Source organism: Suncus etruscus, chromosome 3 (assembly GCF_024139225.1).
Source record: "Suncus etruscus isolate mSunEtr1 chromosome 3, mSunEtr1.pri.cur, whole genome shotgun sequence".
NCBI lineage: Eukaryota > Metazoa > Chordata > Mammalia > Eulipotyphla > Soricidae > Suncus > Suncus etruscus.
Window position 1 is genome coordinate 53,900,931 of NC_064850.1, and position 19,692 is coordinate 53,920,622.

The window sequence follows — 19,692 nt, forward strand, 5'->3', positions numbered from 1 at the left end:
TTTGAGGTCATAAAACATTCAAGACAAAATAACATCATGAAGATATTTTAGAAATAAAATGGGTGTTTCCTCAATGACATAAATCCCACAGTTAAAAAGAATTATTCTATATAAACTTGAAAAGTGACAAAGAAAAACAGTTCCCATAGTTAACTATCAACAATAATTATTTATGTAATTAAAATAAATAGATGAGGTTATGTGGTAGTGGAAACGTAGTACCAATTAACAGTTTAAAATAGTCTGCAGTATAGTTAGCTTACTCTAGCACACATATTCCATCCAGGGCATTTAGATTTCTGTGATCCTGGAAGAAGCTGATTATTAATGTGTTTTCCTTTTTCTCAGTCTCTTCCCTGAAATAGAATTCAAACCTCATGCTGCGACTCCGCAATATTGTTCCCTGTAAGAAACGATTTTCTTCTTCCTCAGAGGCAATACGTTTTTATGCTTAATTTTGCCCTGGGTAACCACAATGCTTGTTTATGCCTTTAAAATGACTCTTAAGAAAATTGATTTTCATGAATCATCAATAAATTCTGCTTCTAGGATCTCATTCTCTTAGTTATGAACTGAGGTGAAAATTTAAATTTCTTGCTCTATCATATGTTTATTAATTGTGGTTAAGCAGTAGCATTTAATCACATATGTGGAGATACACAAATAGATCTTTTTCCCATTTTCAGCATTCCTTTAATTATAAGCCTTTATTTAATGTTTTTTCACTAGCTTCAGATCAGTTTAGGCCTAAGAGGAGTCAAAGAATTTACATTTACAGTTTATTAAGTTTATAAGATGAAAATAAATCTTTTAAACAGATACAGCAGAAAATAAAATTGGTTTCCAAAGATTGGAAAATGGGTCAACTGCAGTGGTGTGGTAAAGAACGGTGAGAATATTAAAAAAATTGACCTTTTTGGGGCTGGAGAGATAGCATGTAGGTAAGGAATTTGCCTTTTGCAGAAGGTCATCAGTTTGAATCCGGCTTCCCATATGGTCCCCTTTGCCTGCCAGGAGCAATATCTGAGCATGGAGCCAGGAGTTTCCTCTGAGCACTGCCGGGTGTGAACAAAAAGCTACACACACACAAAAAAAAGCAAAACAAAAAAATGACCTTTATTTATTATTGAAGATGCCCTTTTATGAGATTACATATAGTGTTTTATTGTAATCAACTAATTAGAGAAAGTTATAGGAAACAAAATTTATGTTTTACAGAGAAATTTTGAGATAGGTCAGAGAGAGAACACAGCACATATCTCAGAGCCTCACTACCACACCTTCCTACACCCTGCCATACTCTGCCATTAGTGCTCCCAGATCAGAGCTAAGAGTCAGTCTTGAAAACCACCAAATGTTGCCCAATGAGAAAACAAAACAAAACAAAATGCAATGTCTCCAATTCAAACCAGCCTTCATCACCACCATCGTGTCTATCACTCTGCTTCCCCCTAATTCCCTCCTCTCCTCACTATTCCTGAAAGATGGGGTACCTGAAAAGTCTTTTAATTATACAGTAAATATGTACTTCATAACACAGAGAATTTTACAAAGAACTTTTTTTTTACCACCTAGAAATAGTTTTCCACATTCCATTAAAGGAATTTTACTAAGAGCATCCAAAAAAAAAAAAAAAACATTCACATATAAAGTGATTCTCATATATTTAGAAGACATAGTCCAAGTATGTGGAATTGAAACAAGAAACTAGTAGCCAGGTTTGTTTGTAGGGAACTTTGGAAGTAAGAAAATATAAAAAATGGAGGGAAGGAAGGAAGGAAGGAAGGAAGGAAGGAAGGAAGGAAGGAAGGAAGGAAGGAAGGATGGAAGGAAGGAAGGAAGAAGGAAGGAAGGAAGGAAGGAAGGAAGGAAGGAAGGAAGGAAGGAAGGAAGGAAGGAAGGAAGGAAGGAAGGAAGGAAGGAAAACACAGCCTCCACAACCAGGAGGCTGCACATGCACGCTATAATCCTGTGGAAGGCCTGGGTGACAGCCCGGAGACTGAAGAGGGGTTTCCTCCACTTCAGGGGTTATTCCTGCACTGCCTATGCATTCGGATACCAGGCCTCATGAAGATGAATGAGGGAGGACTTTGGTGACTGTGGTGTTCAGGCTGAGATGCTCCAAGCAGTTTATCAAAAGGATCAGTAGGATGCTAAGGGTGCCCGGGGAATGCTCCCATGTCCAGATTAATCTTGTCTTTGTGGAAGTTTCCTATTTGTCCCCGAGCTCCACAGGGCACGATTGTTCCAGAAGTGGCCGCACTGCCCAGGATGTGGTACTTTCACCCTGAGATTCCAGATTCTTGGAGATTTTGGACCACTACCAGATGGACTTCTGCCACACATCACAACCATATTGTGAGGTGCAATGTTGCCATACTAGCCGTTCATGGTCACTAGTCATCAATCATCAGGCCCAGGATCGGCTACTCCCTAAAGTCCACTTATGCTGTCGGTCGTCTAATGACCTGTAAATACTTGAACATTGGGGTACAGATGAACTCCTAAAGGTATTCAGGAAGTCCAGAAACTCCAATGGTGATTGTCAGGATGTGAGGTTGCTTTGACCTTCCATTTGAGGATGCACAGGCAATACTAGTGATCTTGGGCCTCTGGGGCCACAACCAATGGTGCTCTGGCATCTACTTGGTGTGTACTCTAATCTAATATAAGTTAATGTACTCTAACGATATAATGCATTTCCCATATAAGGTAAAATTACTCAAATCTAATCAGACATATACTAGGTGTGACCTAATCTCTGTCCTAGCTAATGGCCCTTTTACACTTGAAATCTTTATAACCTCTGAAAGAAAACAAGCATCAATTCTAATTATCATTTTCATTACCTTTATACATTATTGATCAAATTGTAAAAAATATATGTGTAGAAACAAGTATATTTCAAAGTTTCAATAAAAGTCTGGCATACTCACTGCTTTCCAGTGAGTAGAAAATAATACCTGAAGTTGATTGCTTTCCTTCATGCCCTTTTCTCAGCAGTAAACTTCCTTCTCAATTAGTGTTGATTAAAAAGTGTCCTAGGGAGCAGATATCATAGTCTCTATTACCTTATAGCCTCCCATTCTGATGCAGATAGATATTTGTTTACTGGTAAATATATTACAGAATGTTGTATTTAAGATGTCAGTTTTAAAGATATCACTTATTGATTTCAATTTAATGTATTTTATTTTGAACATAAAATCTGCCAATACACAGTATTCCAGAAGTTGAAATGGCTGTAATCAATTCCCTATAAAAAGTAATGGCTTATAAATTCATTCTAGAAAGGTTTAAGACCATATCACTATCAAAAAATAAGATTCACACCCCACATGTTTCAGATAAGAATGCTTAGTAATGTAAAAACTATGAGGAATGCATTACCTCATTAGAGTACATAAATATCAATCCATTTATCAGGGCACAGCACAAATTTTCCTACAAGATATTTAATGCATGGGGTGTCTCTATTTCAAAGGATCTTTTGTAGGAAATCTGCATGACCAATTTTTTTCTTATTTTACATTGCAGATAAAAAATATCCCTATAGAGGTCAAAATAATTTTTATAATTTCAAATTCTTCACATTATCAAGAAATACATTATTTTAAAATGAATTATAACGCATAAATTATACATGTTTATTCCATTTTTGTTTGTTTTTGTTGTTTTGGTTTTGGGGGCCACACCCAGTGGTGCTCAAGCGTTACTCCTGGCTCTGGGGACCATATTGGATGCCAGGGCTCAAACCAGCATTCATCCTGGGTCAGCCACATGCAAAGCAAACACCCTACAGCTATGCTACAGGTCAGGACCTTCCATTTTTATTTTATTGAAAAGAAAATCACATTATATTAGGCATATGTATACATTAGGAAAAATCAAAATGCTTGTATATACTCCATCAAGTTCTCCATAAAAAATTCAATATTGAGGCAGAGATATAGCACAGTGGTAGGGCATTTGTCTTGCACTCAGACTACCCAGAATTCAACCTGGATTCAATTCCTGCCATCCCCTATGGTCCCTGAGATGGCCAAGAGCAATTTTTAAGTGCAGATCCAGGAGTAACCCCTGAGTGCAGCCAGGAATTGAACCCAGATGGTTTGCACACAAGACAAATGCCCTACCCATTTTATCATCACCACTCCACACCACGTGATAATATTTATTGAGAAAAATTTACCTAGATGTAAGGGAATAAAACAAGGAAATACATGATCCAAAGAGAATATAGGCTTCTCCTATGCAAACACTCAAGGATTCATGTTCAAAGGAGAACATGGGCTTAAAGAGCAAGCTGACAGTGATACATGTTTAAGAGAAAATTCTCCTTAGCAAGCAAGCTTATATTACATTTTCTTTTTTTAAAAATATTTTTTTATTTTAACACCTTGGTTACAAGCATGATTGTGGTTGGGTTTCAGTCATATAAGATGACATCCCCATCACCAGTGTAACATTTCCATCACCAATGTCCCAACCCATTTATCTATCAATAGGTCTGATAATGACAGTTGTCTCAATATCTGTTACATAAGAAATTATTCTGTAGTGAAAATGACAATATACTATCTATGTACGATCTTAATTTCAATTCTACTGCATTCTACCTGGAAATAAGACTGCTGGTCCATGATAAGTTTTTCATCTTTTACAGAACATCCATTTTCCTCAGATGCTGCACCATTTTAGAGAACTAACGATCCATATAGTGTTCTCTTGTCAATATTCTAAAATATTTTTAGATGTACTTGTAGAATTAACAAGCACAAAAATATACTTACTTGTAGTTTGAATTTCATTTTCCTGGTTAATAAAGTTAAACATCTTTACTTAAATGTAGTGACCACATTTACATCTTCCTTGAAAAACATATTTAAATATATTACAAAATAAGTTAGAGGATACATTAAAGAAAGCGAGAGACATCACAATCTTGATTTAATAGATATTAGAAAATATAATTAGAAAAGTACAATTTATAAAATGCACACAGAACAATTGGATAAAATATAGTGTTCAATTTCTTTCTATCAAGGAAATTGTTATTCAACAGTGTTCTAAAAATTACACAAAAGAAAAAGGATTGTCTCTCTAGTAAATTATTTTGGAAAACTGAATATTCACAAAACTGGAAGAAGAAAGAAAGGAAGGGTAAAAGACATAAAAAACAGAGAGAAAAAATAGAGATGAAGGAAAGAAAAAAGAAAGGAGGAAAAGGGAAGGGAGTAAAAGGGAAGGAAAAAAGGAGAGAAGGGAGAAAGAAGGGAGGATGGAGAAAGGAGGGAAGGAAGGAAAGAAGGGAGGGAGGAAGAAAGAGGAAATAAGGGATTGAGGGAGGGATGGAGGAAGGGAGGAAGGAAGAGAGAAAGGAAGAAAGTAGGAGGAGGGAAGGGTGGAAGGAAGAAAGATGTGGGAAGGAAAAGGCAGAAGGAAATAAGGAAGAAGTGAGGGAGGGAGAAAGGGAGGAAAGTACAGGGGAAGGTTCGAAGGAGGATGGAAAGGTGGAAGGAAGGGAGGAAGGTAGAAGTAAGGAAGAAAGAGAGGGAGGGAGAAAGGGAGGAAGTGTAAAATAGGGAGGGAGGGTGGGAGGAAAAGAGGTAGGAAGGAAGGGAGGGAGGACAGAAAGAAGGAAGGAAGGAAAAGGGAGGAAGGGAGAAGGGAGGGAGAAAGGGAAGAAGGAAAGGTAGAAAAAGGGAGGAGGGCAGAAGGAAGGAATAGGAGAAGGAAGGGAGGGATAAATGGAGGGAGGAATGGAAATAGGAAGAATATAAACAAAGAAGAAAGGGTGGAAGAGTGGAGGAAGGGAGGGAGGAAGGAAAATGAAAGGGAGGGAGGGATGTAGAAAGGAAGTGAGAAGGGAAATATAGAACAAAGATGGAAGCAAAGAAGGAAGGAAGTGAGGAAGGGTAGAAGAAAGGGTGGAAAGAAGGGAGGAAGGGCAAAAGGAAGAAATAGAAGGAGAAAGGGAGGGATAAGGGGAGGGAGGAAGGAAGGAAAAAGGAATTATAGAATGAAAAAAGGTGGAAGAAATGGAGGAAGAGAGTAAAAAAGTAAGGGAGGAAGGAAGAAATAAAGGGAGAGAGGGTAAAATTAGGGAGGGAGGTAGAGACGGAGGAAGAAATGGAGGGAGGAAGGAATGAAGGGAGGGAGGAGGGAGGGAGAGAGGATTGGAGGAAGGAGGAATGGAGAGATGGAGGAAGGGAGGGAAATATAGATCAAAGGTGGAAAGAAATGAGGAAGGAAGTGAGGAAGAGCAGAAGGAAGGGTGGAAGGAAGAGCAGAAGGAAGAAATAGAAGGAGAAAGGGAGGGTAAAGGGAGGAAGGAAAGAAGGAAATGAAGGGTAGAAGGAAGAAAGGGTGGAAGGGAGGAAGGGTGGAAGGAAGGAAGGAAGGGATTGAGAGAGGGAAGGAAGGAGAGAGGTAGAGAAGAGGGAGGAGGGAAGGAGTTTTTTCTCTTAGAAGTTTCAAAATATATTTGGGGATATATTCAGATATTCAAAGGTATTCAGAGAATATCTCCAGATATTTAAAGAATAAGAAATTAACTGAGGTGTTTTAGAGATAGCATGGACGTATGGTGTTTCTTTTGCATGCAGAAGGACGGTGATTCGAATCCCGGCATCCCATATGGTCCCTCGAGCCTGCCAGGAGAGAGTTCTGAGCATAGAGCCAGGAGTAACTCCTGAGCACTGCTGGATGTGATCCCCCCCCACCAAAAAAAAAAAAAAAGAAATTCACCGTATCTTCATTAAAATATAACTTTTTTTTTTCAAACAAACTTTACCTATGTTTCCAATTGCCCCCTACACTGTTATCACCTAACCTTGAATTATTCAGACAATTCCAATACTGTTCCAGATTCTACAGAGGTGATATATCCAGCTTCGGGTAACACTGACTTATATCATACATAAAAATAAACACAGGTATGGCTAAATTCTTATTTGCATTGAAGATTAAAGTGTGCTAAATGAATACACTTACAATTTTGACATAAACATGAAACTAAAACTTCAAAATTCCTAGAAGAAAATTAAAAGGGGACAGAAAGGTCTTTGTGACAACATTCTTATATGATATCTTATATGAAACATCAGAAGTATGAGCCACACTGCAACACTGACCCTTCATTATTCCTTTTGGAAACACCAATCTGATTTTACTTAAGGTATGCCAGTTTGGGGGATGCTATGACCAGGTTATTCTGAAGCCCTACCAAAGCTTTTGTCAGTGTATTAATGACTTTTCTGGAGATGCAATAATTTTCACAAATATGCTTGCTACTGTTCCTTTTTTTTCCTTTTATTTCCTTCGTTTTCACTTATCTGGAACCAAATGCATTATGGCCAACTATGTCAATTATTTGATGCATTTTCTTTGAATAATAAAATTAAATTAAAATGTATAAATCAGAAGATAATATTTGTGAATAATATATCTTGTAAAATATAAGTTAATGCTAAAAAAGCAAAACAAGAAAACAAAACAAGGTTAACATAAATAAAAACCAAACAAGTGATAATAGGTAAAATTCCTATTATAATAATATATATTATAACAATATATAATATTATAATAATATTATAATAAATAATATATTTTGTTTTTTCTTTTGTTTTGGGGCCACACCCAGTGACACTCAGGGGTTACTCCTGGCTATGCATTCAGAAATTGCTCCTGGCTTGGGGGACCCTATGGGACTCCAGGGGATTGAACCAAAGTCTGTCCTTGGTCAGTGCATACAAGGCAAACACCCTCCCACTTGCACCACAGCTTGTCCCCTAAGGAAATAATATTTTTACTATGATAGTATTTATTTTACTTCTATAAATTGAGAAATAAAACAAAGATAATATAGAGGCTGTAATATAAGTATACTATATTAATATTTATTCTAATAGAAAATAATCTTGAATTATGTATAAAATCTTATAAATGTCATAGATGAAATAGTTTTTATAAAGAAGAAAAAGAGTTTGGGGGCAGAAAGTTTTATATTTAAAATATATTTAATATATTTTGCTCTCTTTATCACATTAGAGATGCATAATTTTCATCTTAAGAAAGGGCCTTCTTACAGGCCTTCTCCAGATTTGGGGGAATTGCATTTGTTAACTTTAAAAAAAACAATTTAAAATTGGAATGGCAACACACTTGAGATGCAAAGTAATCCCACTGATGCAATTTATTTGATAGTTTTTTTTCTTGAAAATTTTGCTAGCTCTCAATCTGAGAAAACGAGTAAATTTCAAGTTATCCCCAGGGCTCCGACTCTCCCTGTCAACAGCATAAAGGGATTAGTGTCGGAATCATTCAAGTGTCAGCGTGGTGGGAAATGGTGCTACTGACATTGTATGAATTTGTAATGCCAGACTTGAGCAGTGAAACCTGTCTTACTTGGTTTACAGCAAGTTATTCTTGTCAACTGTCACATTAAGTTTTTCTTAGTTTGGAGCCTACCCCTTTATATCACCTTGGACGCACTAGTACTAACTAAAAGTGAGGAAATATATGCACATATTGGTTCCTTTCATCAATTTTATCACACTCAGAAAGATATCTCAGTGAGAGAAAAACAATCTAACAGTGTTCACAAAACCTAATTAACTGAGATACTCTGAAAGATACAGTGATTTTTTTTTCCTTCACCACGTTGCTCTAGTTGTTATCTAAATACTATCTCTTTAAATCTTTCTTGCATTATTCTATCTCAAGGGGCAAAGAAGAACTTTTAACTGGATTTAATTGTCTTAAGTTATTGTGAAGTTATTCTTGAGAAAAATTTATAAAAACACTCACGTAAAATTAAAACCATAGAATGAGGCTTGATTGTATAACTGAAAGCTACATTCATTAATTTTAAAATAACAAACTCAAGTGGCATGCTGTGAAGTCAGTCAGAAGGATAGAAAAGTTAAGAGAACAATCTCTCTGAGGCAGGTATAACAACATAGTGAGGGAACAGCTAATGTTGACCAGGCAGCAGAAACTGAAAGAGATCTGTAAAGAAGTATAGTAGAGGAACATTAATGGTCAAAGGCAACAGAACCTGGAAGGGATATACTCTGAGCTTACCAAGAAAGGAAACGGGACATTTTAGGTGACCCTGGGACAATAGTAAAGATAAGCAAACTTCCTGGGGTAGTACATTCTATCATAAACAATATTATAAATGCTGGTATCTCAAATTTGTTTAAAAAGATTGCAGAAAAGTAGCCAATATGCTCAACTCTATTTTTTTGTGTTTTTAATGCTGCTAAATCTTCTTGATTTAACCTTTTAGTAGCATTCTCAATATAAGAAAGTCTATAATTCATACTTACCTGGCAAGGGAGATACCATGATCACGAAGGTGGTTTCCCCAGGGCCAGGCTCACCCATTGCACTCCGGGTGTGCTGACCCCTGCGATTTCCCCAAGTGTGGGAAACTCGACTGCATAATTTGTGGTAGTGGGGGACTGCGTTCACGCTCTCCCCTGAAAAGAAAAAAAAAGTCTATAATTCAAGAGTAAATCCATTCTGAGTAGAACTTTATTTATCTGAACTTTGAAACCTGTACTTCACACAGAGCCCATGACATTCTTTTTTTGCTAAAAATTATTCATCAGAAATAGAAAATGTATCTTTGCAAAAGTATGGTAAACTTTTTAAGATATAGAGACAATTTCTCCAGCAGACTGGGAAACCCTTCCAACAATTTTCTACTCCTGAATCATGTGTGACTTCTTCCTGGTTTCTAAATCAAAACAGAAAAACGAGTAGGTTGTACTTATTTTTCAATGCCTCTGAAATGAGCAATGACCGACATGGAAGTAAGTGATGTTATTACCACCTATTACAAGCTATTTCACCTGTGGTCTTTTTTTAGAAACTTGAAATATGAGTCACATATAGACAGCCAAATAAAATAATTAATTGAACTCTCTCACAAACCTAGGTTGATATTCAAATATGTCTCTGCATCTTGCACGACTATAGTAGGGAGATGACATGATGAAATATTTCCGCTGATAACAGAAAGTTGTTTCGAACCTATTAGAGTACATAAATTGCTTTGACTGGTGAGCAGTTAAGGAAATTGCAGTTTGTCATGTTACTTTCCCAACATTTTAAATGTTAAATGATCTCATAAACTGTGTGTAGGCAATGATGTATTTCTTCTGGGACATAATTCATTTGGAAATCAATATAACTTCTTTATTTTCAAAAACTTGAGGACTAATAGAATGAACTTTTTAAAAATGGCAATAATTTTTTCCTCATTAAACACAAGGATAACGAATGAGGCTACTTACATCCAGAAACCTTTCTTTCCTTCCCTAGAAACGGGGTCACTGAGATGGAGCATGCTGGGCATCTTATGTAAATAGGACTATGCATAATTGAATTGGGCAATCAGTTGATGCCTCTAAATTAATTTTAATTGCCCTGACAACAATATACATTAATTTAGAGCTACCTCAATTTATCAGATGATGAAACTCATGTAAAGGCAGAGTACATATCATCATTCTGTAAAACAGCTTTAAGCAAAGATCAAGTCTCCAGAGAAAGTCTGATGTGGAAGCCCTCAGTGCAACAGGGCTGCATCATGAAGACAAGGGCAGAAACAAGTTGCTAAAGGCATCTGGAAAGGGAATCAAGATCCTTTACTACACGAAATAAAGCTCAGATTTAATCTGCCATCACTTCTGTAATCAGATACTATATCCACTCAACACAGATTTATTGAGAACCAACTAGATGTCAGCTACAATACTAGAAATGGAGGCTAGAGAGATGAAGAACTATAGTTTCTGCCCTGGAGGATTCTTCAGAGTAGCTGTGCAGATTGGCATACACAAATAATTACAACAACAAAATGAAGTACTGGAGGAAAGGGAGACCAGATTCATTGGGTAAGAGAAAATGGGTGGAATTTTATCTTCCAGCAGGCACTTTTTCCCAGATCATAATCCTTTCCTTCTGATTCTCTTCCATTAGCCTTTAACTCCTCTTCTTCCTTCTTTTCCTCCTCCTCCTCCTCATCATCATCTCTCTTATCTGTCTAAAAAACTCCATTTTCTTTTTTGTACACAGACTATACTAACATTTACTTTGAGTATCACTGAGCCACTAAAATACAATACTGTGTATACATACATATGTGAGTATGTTATGCAACCAGAAATATTAGAATACTTTTCTTGTATTCATCAAAGATTTATCTAAATTAAGCAACATCATTCTTTTCTTCATCTGTACCTATATAGATTTCTGTAATATCTTTACCCAAAGGAAAGTTTTTATGTGTTTAGACATAATGTACTTAATTTGAGCAAGTTGAAAGAAATTCTTCTTAAATTTGGCTGTACCTATTAATCTTTGTACCATTTTAATAAATTTCTCATCAATATGGTTACAAATATTAACTATAAAATATATTAATTATATATATTAATATTAACTACTAACTATACAACTATTAACCCCACTCACTATCAAGAGTTCCCAAATACTAACTTCACTGTCAAAACATGGCTTTGTTACATTTCTTATTTTTACCAATATAATTTCCTCCAATTTAATAATCTGTTTATGTTTTAGAATCTTCAGTAAATTCTCTCTCTGAATTGTGCCTATTTAAACAGAGCTTCATTTTCTATTATTTTCAATTATTTAATATAGATATATTCATATGTCCATATCTTAAACATTATCTATTAGCTTAGAGTTATAAATACATTTACAAATCTAAAATACATTTAACTTATATATTAGTATTATACTTCACAGAAAAATAATTTTACATGACAAATCACAATCATCAACATTTTTCCTAAAGATAATACTTAGAGTTTTAGAATCTTCCTCATCTTTAAAGCATACAGTGGGAAACTGTTAGTTTCTATATGTTCTACAATCATATGGAAAAGTTATTATTTCTATATTATCTACTAGTCAAGGTTCTCTAAAAATAAGACTAAAACCAAAATGAATGAACATATATCAAAAAATGTTTAATCCTATTATTTGTGGGTTTCCCACACCACCAAGCAAGTCTCCATCACCATCTAGGAATTGCCTGAGTAAATATAATTCTGATTCTCTAAAGAGAAACAGCATCAAAACTCACAGGATAAAGGATCAGTATCACAAGATTTGACCCAGTTGTGCTTCAGATGTCAGTTTTAAAATAAAATTGTTTCCTGAAGTTCTGACTCAACATTAAGAGATCAGAGATTCTAATGATCTCTTCCTCAAGCTCAATTAATTTCCCAAGAGCAGCTCACAGACTCCAAGAAAACATTTTACTAGAGTAGCCATTCATTTAAAAGATATAAATAGTAATTAGCCAGGTGGAACATATTTAGAAATAAATGGGCAGGTTGGGAAAATTTCCTTGCCATTTCTGGTCTAGAAATAATTTAACACAATATCTGGTAATCTGTGACTCAGCCATCTAAAGTAAATGGACTTAATAATTATTCATTAATTGAACATCTTTAACTTTAATATTTAATTCTTAATATGAATGTGAATATAAATTACATAGTTTTAGGCAGAAGATATGGAAACATACCAACTACATACAAAAGCAAAGAAAGTTTGGAAGATTTATTGTTTATAGCAGCTAACAGGCTTGTTCTTTAAGCTTGTGGTCTACCTTAACTATGATTCCCACTTGCTTGAATTGATGTTTCTCTGTCTGTCTACTATTTCCACTCCGAAGAAGTCTGTGTTCTCTCTTCACTACACATCCTTCCTCTTTCTCTCTTCTCGCATATTCTTAAGCAAGTTTTATTCCATAAAACTATTTTGTTTCACTGGGAAAAAAACATGTAATGATTCTTTTACCTATCATTATCTTAAAAATAAAGGGAAAATAAAGCACGAATTTCAGTTTCTACATATAACAATAGAGTCTTTACAGTATAATATAGGAAAATAACTAAAGTATACAGAAATAACAATAATCCCATGAGGAAGAGACAATCTGATTTAAGTGTTGACATCTTTTATTTGAGGTGTTCAGTTATAAACCAAGAATAGACCAATATAAAATATAGGAAAAAAAGGAAGACAAAGTAATCAAAATAAATCAAAGGAAGTCCAAACCTTAGAGTATGAGTTTGGCTTACTAAACACAATCTTTAAATTCACTGTTATAAATATTTAAAGAACGAAACTAATCCAAATGTAATGAAATAAAGGGAGAGAAAGGAGTTTACTAAGCAAATACAAAATACCAATAAGAAAATGAACTGTATGGTTATTATTTTTTAAAACAAAAATATTAATTTAGGCACCATGATTTACAAATGTCTATAAAAGAGTTTTAACCATCACCAGTATTAACTTTCCTTCACCAATGTACCACATTAGAGTTAATTTTAAGGAACAAAGTTTACATTGCAGTTACAAAAAACTTAAAAATTGGAATACACAGAAATCAACTAGGGGGGATGACTGGAAGATTTGAAAGCTAGGAGAAATTAGTATTCTAGAAGTTAGGCCAAATCGACATTGACAATTCTAAAAAAAAATGAAAAAGAAAGAACAAGCCTCAGAGGCCTTTGGAAAACATAAAGTAAACTGGCATATGCCTGAGATGTGAAATACATTAAATTAAATCTAATTAAAATATTATTTGTAAAGAAAATAGAAATAAAATAAAATGAAAAAATAAAGAGAAATGAATAACTAAAATAAAAAGAATATAATTAAATGAAATAAAAATAAGTAAAATGTATAAAATAAAATAAAAAAGAAACAAAGTGAAATAAAAACATTATTTCTTTTTTTTTGTAATGTTTTTTTTTTCAAACAGAAAAAGCCATTTTAATCACACATATACATTCATAGGACTTTAAACAAAATGTAATATAAAATATAAAAAAAACCAAAACCCCACAACAAAAAAAAATTACATTTACTTGTAAACTGCTTAACAGCTGGTGGGTTGGCTGACAGGGCTGCCCAAAAAAAGCAAAAGCAGATATAATGAGGTACATTTTCAATGAATAACCACCACAGATCATGTGAACTGCTCTAGCAGCCCAGTCACCTGTTCCCCAATCTCGCCTCCTTAGAGACAAACCAGGGCAGTCCTCCCATGAATTGAGGGCTCCAGCTATATTGATAAGCACCTCAAAGAACAGACAAAACAAACAAACCAACAAAAACAAAAACAAACAAACAAAAAAAACAAAAACTAAAACAAACAAACAAAAATCACGCCATGGTCTTGAATTAAGAAACATGGTATAGCACATAACGAAAGAGAAGAAAGGAAGAAAGAAAAAAAAATAAATATAATTGGGGACAACACTTTCAATAATCGCACCCAAACAGAAAAATCGACCAAAATAGATAAATAAATCAAAAATAATAATAACAATAATAAATAAAGGTAATATATATATTTATATAAAAATAACCAAGATTTTGTGCTTTTTGTATTTGTTTTTTCCCTCCTGCCCTGGCACAGTAAATGTTGAGGTCATTCGAAAAGGAATTCACTTGGCCTAGGAGATATGGGGTTTCTCTGTCCTTGGAGCATACTGTCATGGGATCAACTCTAGACTTTGCTCATGATCAGGATCCTTTACTTTCCCGATGGTGTTTGTTTTTGTTTTTTTTTTTTTTGGTGTGTGGAAGACTTCTGCTCTATGTTTAGAGGTCTCAGTATCTGCACAGATCCTGAGGTGGGACTTATGATGAAGTCAGTCTTTGTGGTTCTAGAGGTTCTGTTACCTCAGTGTCATTTTAATCCATCTTCTGTGGTTGGTGATCTTGGTCTTTGCACTGAACCTAGGGTGGCACCTAGGATAGCGTCTTTCTTTGTGCTTCCAAAAGCCCCATTCCGTTACAATTGTCTCTGCAGGACCTTTGGGACTGGGGATCATGATTATTGTGCAGGTCATAGTTCAAGCCCTAAACTAGGGCTTTTTTATTGGTCCCAAGATGTATACAGTCTGGTCGTGGTTCTTGCAGCCAGTCATCTGCAAACATTATTTCTAAAGAAAAATTATAGTAACATAATTCCTAAACACTAAGGAGAAAGAAGTACTGGGATGACATCTTCAAAGCCAATAGTTACTGGAAAGGCACAGTGGGTAAGGTGCTTTCCTTGCATGCAGAAGACCAGGTTCTAGTTCCACTAGTATAGATGATCCCATCATTCCTACCAGGAATGATGCTTGAGCATCACAGAACCAGCAATAAGTCCTGAGCACAGCCAGTTATGCTCAATAGCCTGCAAAATAATCCTTTAAAAGTACAAAAGAGGGGCCGAAGAGATACCATGGAGGTAGGGCTTTTTTGCCTTGCATGCAGAAGGTCAGTGGTTCAAATCCTGGCATCCCATATGGTCTCCCTGAGCTTGCCAGGAGCGATTTCTGTGCATAGATCCAGGAGTAACCTCTGGCACTGCATGGTTTGACCCAAAAAACAAATAATAATAATAATAATAATAATAATAATAATAATAATAATAATAAAGTAGAGAAGAAATTAGAGCTTAAATATAAACAAACAAAATGGCCTAAGAGAAAGATCCAACAAAAACATTATTTTATCTTAATCAACAGATCAGTTCTGACTTTATATCACTGTCAGACTCATTCCCTTCTTTCTGCCAAGATTTTCTCAAGAACAATAAAGAGAAAACTGCACATTCGCAAAAAATATATTTTACAAATGGAGAGAACTTACCAATGAAGACTAAAATATCCAGAATATAAATGCAGATTCAGAAATGAGCACAGAGGTCTGGTTTACTCTCTGTATTTTAATTAGTATTGAGATCAGAAAGTCAACAGAAATCAGTAGTCCTCACACTTTTGCCCCATTCTTGGAAAAAAAATCTGGGAAAGAAGACATTCTGCATACAACACATAGCTGGTGCTAGGGAACCATCACCTCTATCCAGTAGTGCGTGCTGGGGACCCCCACCATCACAACCCTCAAATCTTTTCAGTCCTAGATGCTCTTCTCTCTAGCAATAGGTACATTTTCATAAGGTGGCAATAATTTCTCCATAAAGGCATACTAGAGAAAATGAGAAAGTGAAATTCTAAGAATCAAGTCTAAAATTGTATACTTTATGTTTAAATTTCATCCCAAAGTTTCACCTAAAAGAAATTTTCAAGAAATTTTTCACAATGTTACTTCAAGGTACCTGCCATTTTACTTTAAAAGCACTCACTATGAGGGCCAATCTGTACAGAGATCAACAATATATGATATATTTTAACAATAAACAAATAATCTAAAAATTGCTCAATGTTAAATAACCTTCCTGCTATCATTTTATGTTTTTTTGATAACTGTTGTGGCATCTTTCATCTCTTTTAGAAACTCCTAACTCCCTCGAACTTATCACTTGTATATTTTTGCTTACATAGTTACTGACAAAAGTCAGTAATAATTCTTAACTCTGTTTATCTGTGTAATGATTTTTTTCTGGTCCTTTTCAGGAATTTCTACCTTAGTTTCTAAAATTTGATTTAACTTTCTTCAGGGATCTTGGTGATAATACATCTGCTATCTGTGGTTTAATAAACTTCTGAAATCTGCCTTTGATATTTATATTTTAAAACTTTGTAGCATTTTAAATATATTTTTTATCCCAACTGATTTCGTATTAGATATGTCCCACTCAGATCTTTGAAACCTTTATTTTCTTCCAGTCTTAGTTATTTTAAATTATTCATTTCAAGACTTTTTAGCAGTGTAAAACTTTCCTTGCCATATTTAATCAGTCACTAAGGTGATATATTTTAAAGTTTTCTATACTTTTCGCTTCCCTTTATCTGATAGTTACATGGATAAGGACACATAATGTTCCCTCTTATTTCTGATGCTGTGTATCATAGATGTTTTGAATTTGTGTTTATTTTATCTAACCTCAGCAGATTCAGCTTACTTCTATCCACAATTTCTTAATACATGAAGATAGAACCTGGGGCCTGAGCAATAGTGCCATGGATAGGGTGTTTGCTTTGCACGAAGAGTTGACCTGAGTTTGAACCTAGGCACCCTATAGGGTCCCTCCTAGCACCACCAAGACTTAAGTCCTGAGCACAGAGCCTGGAGTAAACCCTAAGCATCAGCGGGTGTGACCCCATAACAAAAAACTGGAAACAAACAAACATAAAGGATAACACCATTTATACTTTACACTAGTCGGCATTTTGGCTTTTGCTGCTTGTTTTGTTTTTGCTTGTTTTAGATGAGTGAGGTGGTGGAGCGACAGCTAAAACCTCATAGAAGTGACACAGGCTCTGTGCTCCATGGTGACAATATTGGGAGGGGGGGTGAAGTTTGCTGTAGCCTGCACCATCTCTGCAGCCCAGGTGTTTGGATTCTGAGATAATATATACTGCTTTGTCTAGGGCAGACAGGCAGGCGTGCAGGCAGGCAGGGAAGGCAGGGAAGTAAGCTGGACACCAAGGCTCAGTGCTGAAGGAGTCAGTTTACAGTCTGTGTTGTGAAAGACACAGGCTGGGTGCAGAGACACCGCATCACAGCTCATGCAAAGGAACTCTGCTTTTCAGCAGAGAATCCCAGGTCACACTTCGGGGCACCAACAAGAGACTCCAGGAGAAGCCTGAGGCCTAGGGTGGCACTATGACTCCAGGACAGTGGGGTTCCCAGCTGCAAAGAGCTGCAGACCTGTGTGCACCTGCACAAATTCTTCTGTCCATCTCCTCCTCCTCCTCCTCCTCCTCCTCCTCCTCCTCCTCCTCCTCTTGCTCCTCTCTTCTTCCTCCTCCCTCCTCCTCCTCCTGCTCCTCCTCCTCCTTCTCCTTCTTCGTCTTCTCACCCTAGAAGTGGTGTTGCAGGGTTATAGGATTAAACTGTTACCGAGTACAATGAAAAATTACAAACATCTAATTTCAATCGAAATTGCTTTTTTAAACCAAGTGCAGGATTTTGCTCTAGCAGCTATGGATGGAGAATACTTAAACCCCTTATGGATGGAGAACTCTTTATCCCCCCCTATGGTTGGAGGTCTTTTTGTCTCTCCCTATAGATCAAAGTTCCTTTTACTCCCCATGGGCACTTGGTGTCAGCCATTTTGCTAACATTTGTGGCTCTGCAGCTGTGGATTTCATTGTGAGGTATTGTTCATTTGTTTGTTTTTGGCTACACCCATTTGATGTTCAGGGGTTACTCCTGGCTCTGCACTCGGAAATCACCCTTGGCTTGGGGAACAATATGGGTATCAAACCTCCAACCTCCCTAGGCTAGCGCTTGCAAGGTAGGTGCCTTACTGCTAGCGCCACCTCTCTGGCCCTGGTAGATTGTTTTTATACTGTGTTTAGAAATAAAGGATATTCAGTATCTTTTCAAATGTGATTGGTCACTTATATCTCTTTCTCTTTTTTGAGAAATATATGAACAGATTATTTTCACATTTCAAATGAAATATTTTGTTTTTGTACTCTAGTTTTACAGTTTATTAAAATGCATTGTATATGTATATGTATTATATTTATGTGTCAGTTACATGTGATCTTTATATTGTATGGGTTTTATATATTTCCAATTTAGTTCCTTAGCATAAATGTGTTATGATATTTTTCCCACTGTGATTTCTCTTTTAATTTTCCTGAATATTTTAATGCACTGAGTAATTATGAATAATCTAAAAATGTATTTTTAATTTTTTTCTCTTGTGCTTCAATGATATAAGAAATTATTTTCTAATTCTGTCTTGCTATTGATAATTTATACATAGTTACAGATAAACTCATCATAGATTTACAACATAATATCTACACTTATTTTATATAAAAAGTATATGGAATTTAGTCTGTATATCAAATTTTAGTTGATGCAAAGTTGAAATCCTACTTCATTCTTTCATGTGAAGTAAGTCACAAGTCCCAGCACTGGTTGAAAGAACTTCTCATATTGTTATTTTGGGAGATTCTGTCTCTGTGTCCTGTTCCTCAAATGGTAGTAGACTACTCCAAGCACAAACTACCCCATTCTAATTATACTACAATGTTGAATTTTAAATATGCTATAATGTTGAATTTTTAAGTCCTTTAGGATGAAAATTGCTTGTTATAATTTGCTAAGTATACAATACATGATCATATATAACAGTATCATGTGAATTTTGTAATAAATGTTCAAATTATCTATAATATGATGTGTCCTGGATTTTGCTTTTTGATATTTTTGTATGGAAAAGTTTTAGCATCCTTTTAAAATTCTAACATACAATGATATTTCTGTAATGGCAGGAAAAGTTACAGCATATTTGTTGCAATGGAATAACAGAAAAAAAAATAACTAAAGTATGCCTGCTACAAAATCAGCTGAATTATATGAATGCAATTCAAATTACTAGAAATTACTAACTAAAGAGTACAAATAATAATGTTACCAAATTGATAACAAGGGGAAATTACTCTAAAGAATTAAAGTGCTCAGCTGGAGGAGATAATTAGGTAATGAATGGTTAATTGGTAGAGTAGGAAGTTGGCAATGTAGGTATATTAAAGTAGATTAAAAACTCTCAAGAGACACAAAGCAGGGGAAAAAGCAATTTAGGGTATCACCCACTTTCCATCTTTGACAATTCTTAGACATATATAGTAATATAATTGTCTAGGGAGAAAACAGATACCTTTTATTTGTTCACTAAATGGTGACAAATGTGAAAAACTACTTGGAAGCATT

The 19,692-nt window shown here is 35.3% G+C and overlaps 1 non-coding gene across 1 annotated transcript; it reads left to right on the forward strand.

The window, feature by feature from the left end:
- The first annotated feature begins 9,327 nt into the window (after positions 1-9,327).
- On the forward strand, positions 9,328-9,491 carry LOC126005722 (U1 spliceosomal RNA). The gene has a single exon (XR_007494760.1). It is a non-coding gene; the product is annotated as a U1 spliceosomal RNA (small nuclear RNA).
- The last annotated feature ends 10,201 nt before the right edge of the window (positions 9,492-19,692 follow it).